Raw genomic sequence first — 13,626 nt, forward strand, 5'->3', positions numbered from 1 at the left:
GAGTTCGGGCCCAGTATGAGAAATTGAGCAAATTAGGTCAGAATTTGCGAAAACCTGTGGGACCGGTTTCGTGCAAGCCTTAGGAACGACCTGGTCGGTCATGGAGGCATGTAAATTTTTCCATGATGTCCGTGTCTCCATACTGAGAGTTTCAGTATTTTCTGATGCACGTTTGACCAATATCGTGAATTTTCAGAAGAGTTTCATCTTGACTGAGAATTCTCGATTTTTGGTGGAATGAGCATGTATGCTCAATTCATCAATATTTTGAAAATATTAAAATAAAAGTGTTTAATATTTAAAATTGATGTGGGAGGCTAGCCAGTCGTGTGACCATGTTGGCTTTTGGTTTTTTCGTGATTCGAGCAATATTTGAGAAAACATGGAGAAATCACGAATTTTGCTCAAACCCGGGAGTTTCACGAGTTGAGAAAAATAATAATTATGAAATATTAGGGATTGCAAGGTGTGGGACCGACCACGTCTAGGGCATGGCCGGCCGGCCAGGTTGCCCGGTCCCGCACACCTTTCCCTATTTTATTATTCTTTTTCATGAATCCTTGAAGTTATGGAGAATCCTTGAAGATATGTAGAATCCATGAGTTCTTGTTGAAACGGAGGAGTTTCGTGAGATTAGGAATGCTAATTATAAAAAGCTAAGGATTTGTGAGGTGTGGGACCGGCCACGGCTTGGGCATGGCCGGCCGGCTGGGATGCCCGGTCCGGCACACCTTTCCTTATTTTATAATATTATTTGGTGAATCCACGAAGTTGTGGAGAATTCACGAGTTTTGCACAAATAAGGAATTAAGATGGAAGTCTTCATGAGTTTATGAAAACAACAAAAATAAGGGAAAAATAATGGAGGAAGCATGGGACTGGCCACGGCTAGGGCACGGCCGTCCGGCCGGTGGGCCCGGCCCATGGGCGCTTCTCCATTATTTTATTATTATTGTTTTCTCTCTCCTATTTTGTGAAGGATTCCTCATTGTTTCAAATTTTTGGATGCTCGTTCGTGCATCCGGGTGCTCAGTCGTGCATCATTGTCGAATACACTCGCACCATTTTTGTGGGGCTTACTCAGTGATGGTCCAGATGCCCAGTTGTTGAGTACTTATTACCAATTTACGAGATTCAGTGGAGAATAATTCATGAAACTGAGTAATAAAAGTGAATAGATGCTCATTATTAATTCATAGGATCAGCTGTGGATTCGACTACGAATTCAGAACAATAAAACAAGCATTACCACCTTATGGGATCGTAGATTCGACACATAGAATCGGAGTAATATGATTATCTATTACCATTCCATGAGATTAGCTGTGAATTCGATCATGAAATCGGAGTAATGAGATAACATCATTGTTTTATTGCCATTTTATGAGATCAAGTCGTGGATTCGATCATAGAATCGGAGCAAATTGTTATTGCCATTCCATGGGATCAGGCCGTGGATCCGACCATGGAATATGAGCAATTGTTATTGCCATTCCATGGGAATAGGCCATGGATTCGACCTTGGAATAAGATCAATTGTTATTGCCATTCCATGGGGGATTCGACCATGGAATAGGAGCAATTGTTATTGCCATTCCATGGGATCAGGCCGTGGATTCGACCATGGAATAGGAGCAATAATAGATTATTCTGGGAATTCAGTAGTGAATATCACGGCAGAAGTAATCTATTTCACAAAAGATATTAGCCAGTTAAAGCGTCACATCCATTATGAATGGTGCACAGTCAGGGAGTGACGATGTTGTTTACGACCTGAAGGTGTTAGTGTTCTCAATCTACGGAGAACCGCCTAAATCTATGCACTCTCTCCACATAATCAAGGAACAGTGAGTGTCACCGACGTCCTGAAGGCGTCCGCTGCCCAACTATTCTTCTATTTGGAGGGGGTCTCTCTCCTGCAGTCAGGGAACAGTGAGTATCACCGACGTCCTGAAGGCGTTAAGTTCTCAATCTACGGAGAACAGCCCAAATACGTTATTCTGCATAGAGGGCACGACGAAATGCCAGGGATCGAACGCTCATCTAGTGGAGGCTTTTCGAAAACATATTCGTCATGGCTTCATAAAATATGAATCATGCCTGAAATCCGTGTCAAAACATGCCTCATGATTTTACGGTTTTGCCCTTTGTTGAAAATCTACCATCTACACTACGCACTTGATTCCCTTAGCTGATCTCACCCACAACTAAGTGTTGCTACGACCCAAAGTCGAAGACTTTAATATACAAATCTGTATCACGTAGAAAAGTCTACAGAATAGATAAATCTTTCTCCCACAGATAAACCTACAAGTTTTGTTCCGTATTTTGATAAATCAAGGTGAAAAGGAACCAATTGATAACCCAAACTTATATTCCCGAAGAACAACCTAGTATTATCAATCACCTCACAATAATCTTAATCGACGCGGCGAAAGAAGATATTGTGGAATCACAAACGATGAGACGAAGATGTTTGTGACTACTTTTCTATCTTGCCTATCGGAGATATAAATCTCAAGTCAATCGCTACGATTGTACTTAAAACGATAGAAGATGCAAGATCAGATCACCCAACTATGAGAAAGGATTATCGGTTTGGCTTCACAATCCCAATGAAGTCTTTAAGTCGTTAACCTGGTTTTTAAGAAGAAACCTGAGGTTAAAGGAGAATCGACTCTAGCTAATACAACTAGTATCACACAGGAGGTGTGGGGATTAGGTTTCCCAGTTGCTAGAGTTCTCCCTTATATAGTCTTTCAAATCAGGGTTTGCAATCAATGTTAGCTTGGTAATAAAACATTCGATATTCAACGTTAGATGAAAACCTGATTATTCAAGCTAATATCTTTCAACTGTTGGATCGAAAACTTAAGCTTGTTACACCCAAATGAAATGTACTATTTTGGGTTTATGTAACCGTACCCAAACATGAACATTTGTTGGTTCAACAATATTTAACCAAATGGTTAGCCGTATGAGAACTTTCATATCAACCATGTTCTTCTTCACCATAACTAGTTCAAATGAACTAGTTAGAGAGTTGTTCAATTTCAAGGAAATATTATGTAACTACAAAAGACACAATCGAAGCAAAAACTATTTTATTCACTCGAATCGGTTCATGAACTATATAGCCACGGTTTACATTTAGCATTCCTTAGTTAATATAAATAAGTTCACAAACAATCGTCTTTAGATATAACCAACTTAAGTTCGCAGACTTAGTTCGCGGACTTAATTTCCCGGAAGGAGTTCTCAAACTCCAGCTGATTTTCTCGGGTCGAGAACTTCCGCCAGTTCGCGGACTGGGTTCGCGGACTGAGTTCGCAGACTGAGTTCACGACTCTTGTTCCGGTTCTCTTGATCAACAAAGTTCGCAAACTTCGGTTTAAGGAAAAAGGACTTATACATATATGTGTTGCCACACAATGCTTATATCCATCATTGGTTATTTAATCTAAACTCTCATTTCAACCATTGAAACATTCTTAGAGGAAATTTCGTCAAAGTAAGCAATTTTCAAGGTGATTGAAACGTGTCATGACTTTCGTCACTAGGTAAAGATGAAATTGGTGTAGATGGGGAAAAACGATTTGCTGGTTTTTAAGGAATTGAGGAGACGACCATACGGAGGAGACTACTCAAACCGAGCGAAATGTTAAACCTCACACAGATGCACCGCTGCAAAGGGGGTGCTTTAGATTCGAGAGATCAATCTGTAGTACTCCGGCCTAAATCAAGACAATGACCGTTCCAGAGTAAATTCGGTCACAAGAGAGGATGGGTTTGATATGTAGGAGGGAAGCTGGGAAATGTGTGGAATCAATGGTAATCAAAGATTATGGGTGTGTGAATTCTGAATATGATAAGCTCTAAATGATTGAAATTGCTCAATCGAGAGTAGTTGCTCAATTGATGAGTTGATGATCTCGTGTTGTCGATGAGACGTGAGATTGATGATACTGTTGATGCTGATTCAATCATGATTCAGAGACTTATTTATATTGCTGGAATTGTAGACACCATGATTCCATGAAGTGTGACAGTTGATGGAATCAAGGAGTGAGGAAGTGGAGATCGTGTTTGAAACCAGTTGCTCAACGTGTGGAGACTTGGTCGATTTTCCACCCACTACCTCGTGAATTCCTTCAACTGATTGCACGACTTGCTCACATTCCATCGTGTGTTTGAACACACGTGCCGTAGAGCGCCAGACCAAAACCCTAAGTGATATCACCCCAAGTGACACGATTGACGTCTCGTGGTTTGTTAGTCAATTGATGACTTCGTGGTTTGATGGGACGATGATTCCATGTAGTTGCTGAGTGTCGAACATGATGTTCTGAAACTCATGAATTGAACATGCCTTGAGACAGAGGTATAATTCTTACGATGAAGTGAGCAAGTGTTGCTCATTAGATGGATCGTTGAATATTGATTGTTGTACCAATATTCCTTAGTTTGAGCAAATATTTATCATCTGAGAAAGTGTTGCTCATGTGATGAATTGTTGAATATTTGATCGTCTGAGCATGTGTTGCTCATCTGATGGATTATTGGCAGCGTACCAAAAATATTAATTAGAATACTGGTCATTGAACCGAGCATAATTAATAAAATTAATGACCATGAGGCCGTCGTAAAATTATTAAGGTTGGAATCTGGAATGATGATCCTTGGATTCAGAAACCCTAATTTGATCAATTGATGATCAATTCATAGTTCGTCGGAAGTTTAACCATGGGACGAAGGAGGGAGCTACTACATGGAACCGTGGATCAACCATGTAGTGTCCATATGCTCACGTGAGCAAATACGAAGAACTCCCTAAGAGTTGACGATTTTTTGATGAAAGAATGATTAAATGCTGGTTTAATCATTTATTCGAAGATGCTCGTCTGAGACTTAGGTGAGAAAACCTAATTAATTATGACGAGGCGAGGGACCGACCATAGAGTCATGAAACCGTCCCTGGGTTGTCACGTGACCGCCTGACGATCACTTCATGAAAATCCAAAGTGTTTGGAAGAGTTTTGGACCTAATACGAGCAATTGTGCAAATTAGGTCAAAACTGTGAAAATTGATGGGACAGGATTCCGTGAGCCAAACAGCGAATCTTAGTCGGTCAAGATAGCATGCTCGTGTCCCCAAGGCGTCCGTGTCTCAGTCCTGAGAATTTTGATATTTTCTGGCGTGCAATTGAGCATCCAATCGAGAAAATATGCCAAAATTAGGGTTTCGACGAAACTGAGGAAAACACCATGAGATGATGAAAAATAATTATAAAATAAGGAATGAGGAGGCGTGGGACCTCCGTGGTCAAGGCATGGTCGGCCGGTCGTGACCACGGTCCCGTGGTGCCTTTTCCTTAATTTTATAATATTTTTGATGATTTTATGAAAAATTCATGAAGTTTGAGAAATTTGATGAATTTAGGAAGTTTCCATGAATTGAAAGAGTTTTCATGAGTTCAAGGAAGAAAAAAATATTAAAATAATAAAAACAAGGGCGTGTGGGACCGTGGAAGGCATGGCCGGCCGGCTTGGGCCCAGTCCCACGAGTTTTCATAATTTTTTAATATTTTTTAGGTATTTTTGATGATTTGAGGGAATTTTTCCTAATTTGAGAGAAATACCATGAAATCAAGGAATTTGATAAATTCAAGGAAAACTAATAATAAAATAATAAAACAAAGGGGCATGTGGGACTGGCTAGGGCACAGGTTTTCATAATTTATTTTATTTTATTATTATTTGATGATTAGTGCAAAATACCATGAAATCAAGGAGTTTTTTCAAGAAATTAGAGAAATAATAATAATAAAATAATAATAAACCGTGAGGTGTGGGGCCTGTTGGGACCAAGGCATGGCCGGTTGGCCAATGGTCACGCCCCACACTCCTTTTCTTAATTTTATATTATTTTTTTATGGATTTATGGAAGTACCATGAAACCGAGGAGTTTCCTCGAGACGAAGGAGATTTGATAAAATGAGAGAATTTACATCAAATCATGGAAAATAATAAAAATGCAATAAAAATATAAAACTGGCGTGGGATTGACCACGACACGGTCGGTCGGTCGTGTGTCCGTGCTCCCAGCACCCTGGTCAATATTTTTAATTATTTATTATTTTCTTCTCCATTTTGCATAGGCTCATCGTTTCGTTGTATTTTTGAAATACTCGTTCGTGTGGTGACTGTTAGTGTATCGTCGTTGAATACACCTTCACCATTTGAATGGGGGCTTACTTAGAGGTAGCTCAGACGCCTGGTTGTTGATTATTTATTACTAATTGTGGAATTCGGTGGAGAATAATTCACAAAACTGAGCAATAAGATGTTTATTATTAATTCATAGGATCAACTGAGGATTCGACTGCGAATTCAGAATAATAAAGTGGGCATTACCATTCCATGGGATCGTAGATTCGACCACAGAATCGGAGTAATTAAGATTTATCTATTACCATTTATGAGACCATTTGTGGATTCGATCATGAAATCGGAGTAATGAGATAATATAGTTATTGCTATTCTATGAGATCAAGTTGTGGATTCGATCATAGAATCAGAACAACTGTTTATTGCCATTCCATGGGACCAGTCGTGGATTCGACCATGGAATAAGAGCAATTGTAATTAGTAATAATTAACTTTGTGGATCTATACTAGCAGAGCAAGCTGTCTAGGAGCATTAATTATCCCGATATGTGCTTGTCGGTAAGTCATATCCTTTATACAGTCAGGGTAAACTCGTTGTTTGTTCCTGAAGACGTTATCGCTCTATACTAGCAGAGCAAGCTGTCTAGGAGCCGTCCATCTCGTGATACTATATAGAAATAATCACTGAAAGTGTTCAGTATTCATGAGATATGCCGTTGTCCAGTCCTGATACTACATATCTACATGTACTCTGAGAGAAAGTACTCTCCGTTGAGAATTCGATGAGAGAGCCGTGTCTCGATACTCACGTCTGATTGCTGAATCAGAGCTTCGTATAATTATGAGTTTACGATTTTAGCCTTTGTCGAAAATCCACCATCTACATTAAATCCCCTGCTTATTGAGGAAAGCTGTGTTCCTCAGTCAGCATTAAATGGTGATTTTCCGGCCATAAATAATAATACGAGTAATTGAACTTAGTCATAAGTTGAGACGTTACCGGATTTAGAGAGCATGAGCAAACCACGACTTGATGAAGGCTTCAATGTCATGATTGGAGCGTCGTTTGATGAGCATAAATTGGTGTTGAACCGCTGGTTTGGACGACGAGTCCGTGGTCGGTTAGGATTCGCGGGTCGGGCCCAATAAGGAAATCCTTAGAAAATTAGGTTTTGGAAATAAAATTGATATAAAAGGGATTAATCCCTTTTTTTTCCCATGACCAGCTCTCCATCATCTCTGCACCTTCACGCCAGCAGGAGAGGATTCCCGCCGCCGCCGGACCACCACCTGCCGCCGCCGTTGCCGTTGCCGCCGGCCGATTTCTGGCCAAACCGACCAGGTGCGTTTTTTTTTTTTTTGATGTTTGCTGATGTTGTGACCTTCATGAGTTGTTAATGTTTTGATCATGATGAATTTATATACATGTGTGTATATTAGTGTGAGTTTTATGAAAACCCTCGTTTTTTGAAAACGTATGTTCGTTCGATCGTTAGTTTTGCAAACTAACTATAATCCCTGATTTAGGAGAGATTTTTTTTTAGTATATGAACCTAGGTTCAGTGATAAAACTTAGTTTATGAGCTTTCATGTGTACCAAGGTTCTATCATAAGAGAAGTGAATTTTCATGAAATCGGAATAATCCTTCGTTTTAAAGACAAATAACGATGGCACGAAGGAAAATATGTATGATGAACTTGTGTCCAGTGATAAAATTTTGCTTATGAGCTTTCATGTAAATACAAAACTTTATCATATGTATGAGATGTGAGCTTTCACAATATTTTTTGAAATAAACCTTCGTTATAAAGACAAATAATGACGATACGAAGGAAAAATAGTTTTTTTTTTATATATATATATATGCAGCCGTGACATATATTGTGCAAAATATGATGATATATTTTATTTTCATGAGTTTGTTTTCATTAAATAAAATCCTTGAGAGTTTATGTATGCAAGTTGCATTAATTGCTGTTTTTTTTTTTCGAAAAATCAAAGCGTGTGTTTTGAGGAACCTTCGAAGATAAACAATATATTTATGATGAAATATTTTATTGTTGTAAACTTCATAGGTCAGTTGTGTGAATGTTCACATTATGAAAATTTTGTCCGTGTTTTCATGAAAAATCAGTTTCGAAATTAAATAAAGTTTCGTTCGTTTTTTGCAGTTTTCAAGAGACGAACGATTTTGAGGTGTTAACTCTAGCATTACTATCACTATTGTTAGTGGTAGCATAAAAGGTAAGAGTTAAGAGTTACCATTTTTTGCTGATGTTGGTTTGTTTACATATTAGTAATCTTTGATCTTCCGGTTCCAGAAAATGTCGACCAACAATAACAACAATTACGATTACTGGTATTCCTCTTCTTCCTCTGGATCTTCTGATGAGGATTCCGACCCTCCTGTAGCGAAGTCAAAGGCTAGGGTTACCCAGGAAGGGGCAAAGCCTAATGTTCCCTTGGGTGAGCGAAGAGTCTCTTTTGCTGAACTCGAAAAAAAAAGAGCTGAAGGCAAAAAGGAGGATGCCCGTCAACGTGAAAAAGATCGTATCCGACGTAAGAGACAGAGGGTTGAGGAGAAGCGTTAATTCTTGGATGGGGTGCCTTCTGATTCTGATGTTGATGCTTCTGAAGGAGAGATCACATGGGAACCGTCCGAGCGTTACATTAAGCCTGATCGATATGAAAGAGAGCATCAGATGACGATGAAGAAAATTGAAGCTGAAGCTGCAACAGAAGATAAATCGGATTCAGATGATGATATTATCTTCCGTCCACCGGACTTCACCAATGATCCTGACAGTGACTCAGAAGAAGATGATTCCGAGAAAGACAGTGACGATGAAGCTGACAATTCGGATGAGTCAGACGAGTAGTTTTACTTCCATTTTCTTTAGACGTTAGAGCATTCCCTTTTTAGTCTTCATAGTGGATATCTTTCTTTTGATTGTTTAAACGACTTTACTTCAATTAGACTTTTCTTCTAAATGATGAACATTTTGTTAACGTCGATTTCTTCTAATCCATGACATGGACCAATGTCCGTATATCCAAATTCATCATGACTTGTCGATTTTCATGAGAAATAACATAACACACGGCCGAGAATTCATGCCGTGTACAAGGCTGCGTGGCATATCTTTTGACCCGTGATGTTCAGTTCCCAGTGTGTTATTTTCCTCCGCGTCTTCGGTATCGATCTTTGAAGCCTAGGGTTTCAGTGAAACTCGTAACTGAGTTGACTATATGACTATCGCCTGATATATATATATATCTTCAAGACTCCAAATTTATGATCCACGCAAATATTTCTTTCATTCCTGAGTCAGTTTCATCGTGCAGAGAATTTTTGATCCTACCCTCTTTCCGTCATGTCGAGCAACAGCATTTCTTCTCAAGATGATCTTCAGTCGAAGCGTGAAATAGCAATGTCTATCTCAGTAAGTTCTACACTTCTTCTTCTTTCTTGTCTATGTTCGATCGAGATTGTTGATCACAAGAGAATGATTTGTCGTAGGACTGTAAGAAGAATGATACTCCTCATAATGCAAGGCCTAAGCGGACCGTTACAGCTCCTGCCCGGTATGGATCGGCTCGTGCTGAAGCTGGATCGTCTGTATGTAAACCTATGACTCTTGAGATTGTACTGAGTCTCAGGATTAATACTCCTTCGTTTCATCGTAGGCGGATGTCCGTGTCGTCGTCGATGATAGACGAAGAAAGAGTGGAAAGTACGTGACCGTGGTTGAGGTTGAGGAAAGCAGTAACCAGGCATGTGAAGATTCTGTAGGATCCGTGAAGACCGGAGACGGTGTCCATGCTCGTGAATACCCAACCGCTGGACTTTTATTCGAAGCCCCATTGATTAATACCTTCTCAGACAATGAAATGGTCGGCGGATTCGTGATTTCCAAATGTCATGTGTCTCTGTACACCAAGATCTGGAAGAAGTATGGTCACATTGCTACCACAGAAGTGTGTAAAGGTTTTCTTCCAACCCTTTTAACTACGGTAGCGGGGCTATTGCCGATCATCGAGGAAATGAATCAGATGCACTTGCAAGACGTCAAAAACCATGAACTGCATCAATGGTATGAAATGATCTCGAATTGTGAGATATTGCGATTCAATGTAAGTTGCTCCGTCGTCGTCTTGAGATAATCAAGGTTCATAAGGCGGCAGAGGCTGTTGATGCAATTTCCATGAATGCAGCTTTACTGGATGAGGAGAGGATACTGGCTCTGGAGTCATCAAGGGTTGAGAAAGCGGTCGAAGACTTGAAGGCAAAGACCAAGATTTTTCAGAAGAAGCTTGACGAGGCTTCTTACAGGGATTATCTGTTGCTGGATGGTTTGCTCTGAGTGAGCATTGGTTGTTGTTTTTCTTTTTGAGTAAATCCGAGTTTCTAGTTAGGTGAAACAGTTGATCATGGTATGAAAGAATTTTGCTCATTTATGAAATTTTTAATGAACAAATGAGTATTAGCATGCTCTTTGGAGGAATGAAATTACATTTTTGAAAATGCTTGAAATGATGAAGAGGTAGTTTGTTTCATGGATCAGGCATAATAAGCTTTGAGCCATTTTCCATTGATGATGTTTCCTTCCTTTCCTCCATTGATTGTTAAAATTTTGTAGTATCCGCTAGACACTTCTTTGATAACAACATATGGCCCTTCCCATTTAGGAGAGAACTTAGGAGCAGACATGTCTTGTTGAATGTGATTTGCCGTCTTTAATACCAAATCTCCTACTTGAAATGTTCGAGGTCTTACCATTTTGTTGTAGGCTCTGGAGATCCTCTGTTTGTAAGCTTCCATATATTTTTCCACCTTGGTTCTCCTTGATTCCAGCATATCTAGCTCAATGATTCTTGATCTGGAGATTTCAGCCTCATCTCATTGTACACCACTGGATGCTGCAATTCTGGCTGAGGGAACTTTGATTTCTGCTGGAAGTATGGCGTCGGCTCCATAGACAAGGGAATATGGCGAAGTACTGATCGAGCTCCTTGGTGCAGTTCTGTAATCCCATAGAGCCATGGGTAATTGCTCATGCCATGATCGAGGATTTTCATGAATCGTCCAACTGATAATCCTGACCAAAGTCTTGTTGGTACTTTCACACCATTTCCTTGTGGATAGTAAGGCGTGGAGAAGATTTTTGTGATCCCATATTTATTGAGCAGCTTCTCAACATCTTGATTGTCAAAAGGAGTTCCATTATCTGTGATGATATGCTTAGGAACTCCGAATCTGCATATTATGTGCTCTTTGATGAAGGCGGCAATCGTAACTCCAGTGGTGCTTCGAAGAGGAATAGCTTCGACCCACTTGGTGAAGTACTATGTCGCAGTGATGATGTATTCATGTTGTTTTGAAGATGCTGGATTGATCTTCCCAATGATATCTAGTCCCCAGCTGTAGAAAGGCCACGGACTATTCACAGAATTCAACGGGAGACAAGGAGTGTGGATGAGATTACCATGGGTTTGGCATTGGTGACACCTCTGAACGTGTGCGACTGCATCATCTTCCATGGTTGGCCAATAATATTTCTCATGAATTTGAAGAAATAGTTTCCTTTTTCCTTGATGTTCTCCATCATGTACTTCTTTCAGGATTGAAGACCAAAGCTTTTGCGGTATAAGATCCCATCGAGATAGACGAATCTCTTAGCTTTCTGAATGAGTTTGAATGCTTGCTTCTTTTCCAGTGGTAGTTCGTTGTCCCGGAGGTATTTGATGTAAGGCTCCCTCCAGTTCCCAGTGTGGTGGACCGTCAAAACCTCCAAGTGATGAGGAGGTGTTTGGCAATCAGGACAAGATCCTTGTAAATCTCTTGACTGAGTTTCCATGGATGGACAGTAGTAACCCATTCTTTGAAGCTTTCTGCAAAGTGTTACCACTAACGTTTGCCCACAGACTTCCTCATGTATGCGCTTGAGCTGTTCTTCCGCTTCGTCGCTCCCAAGACATCGTGATAGAGATCCATCAGGGTTTCGATAGTATAGACCTCCATGAAGCAAGAAGTAGTTCTTCAATTCCTTGAGGCTGACTTGGCCTTCTGAGATAGAGCTGCTCAGTTCATGAATGATTGGTGCTCGCCAATCGTTCGCTGGAATGTCTTCGATCTGAGTGATCCAAATCGAAGATATTGTACGCCTTCGTACATTGATCGTTTTCTGTGCTCCTTCGAATTTCAGCTTGGAGGCGAGAGTTTCTAGGCAAACAACATGCATATTGTTCGTCCGTCCAGTATGAACGATCGTTGCGTCAGCAAAATAGGTCAACAGTCGCTGAGCTTCGGTTCTGAATGGAGCAAGTGTGATTTCTTTGAGAGAATATGTTCCATTCATCTGTTTGACCAATAATTTTGAATCTCCCCTTATCTCGAGGTGTGTTGCTCCTGCTTGCTTGGCCAAAGATAATCCTAATAGGAAGCCTTCATATTCCGCTGAGTTGTTGGTGCAGTGGAAATCCAACTTGAACGAATGTGAGAAAACTTCACCAGATGAAGACACCATCACTACGCACGCTCCTCCGGTGTCACTACTAGGGGTGGCAGACCCATCAAATTATAGAAGCCATGTTTCTTCCTTGATGACCAAGATGTCTGGGAATTCGCCGGGCACTTCTTCATGGAGTATTGTTGTGTCTTCCCCTGGAAAAGCAGCGAGCAAGTCTGCTACCGCTTGACCTTTGATGGCTTTAGGTGGCGTGCAAGCTATGTCAAATTCTGACATCTGGAGTAGCCACTTCACTGGTCACCCTATCAAGGATGGCTTTGATAGCAAGAACTTTATGGGATCAGCTTTGGAGATGAGTACGACCCTGTTAGATAGTAAGTAATGTATGAACTTCTGGATTGCATGTACCAATGCCAGGCATGCCCTTTCGGCCTTTGGATATCGGAGTTGAGCGTCTCTCATTGTACGGCTGAAGTAGTAAATCGGTCGTTCGACGCCTTCGTCGTCATCCTGAGCGAGGAGTGCGCCGATGGCGACGTCACTGGAGGCTGTGTAAAGAATTAGAGGTCGTCCCTATACTGGAGACCTCATGACGGACGGTGACAATAATATATGTTGTATTTTATGGAAAGCTTCTTGTTGAACAGCTGTCCAGGTGAAGCTTGCTCCTTTTTTCAGCAGAGGTGTGAACGAAGCAATAAGCTGAGATAATCCAGGAATGAAGCGTCGAATATAATTTACCTTGCCCATAAAGCTCTATAGTTCCTTCACGGTTCGTGGAGGAGGCATGGTGGTAATAGCTTTTTCCTTGTCCGGATCAACTTTGATCCCTTCAGCCGTGACCAGGAATCCTAAGAATTTTCCGGAAGAAACTCCGAATGCGCACTTTAAAGGATTCATTTTTAATTTGTATTCTCTGCATATTTCGAACACCTGTCTTAGAATTTCGAGATGAGATGCTCGAGTCTTCGATTTTACCACCACATC

The sequence above is a fragment of the Papaver somniferum genome, chromosome 7 (assembly GCF_003573695.1).
Source record: "Papaver somniferum cultivar HN1 chromosome 7, ASM357369v1, whole genome shotgun sequence".
In the NCBI taxonomy this organism is placed as follows: domain Eukaryota; kingdom Viridiplantae; phylum Streptophyta; class Magnoliopsida; order Ranunculales; family Papaveraceae; genus Papaver; species Papaver somniferum.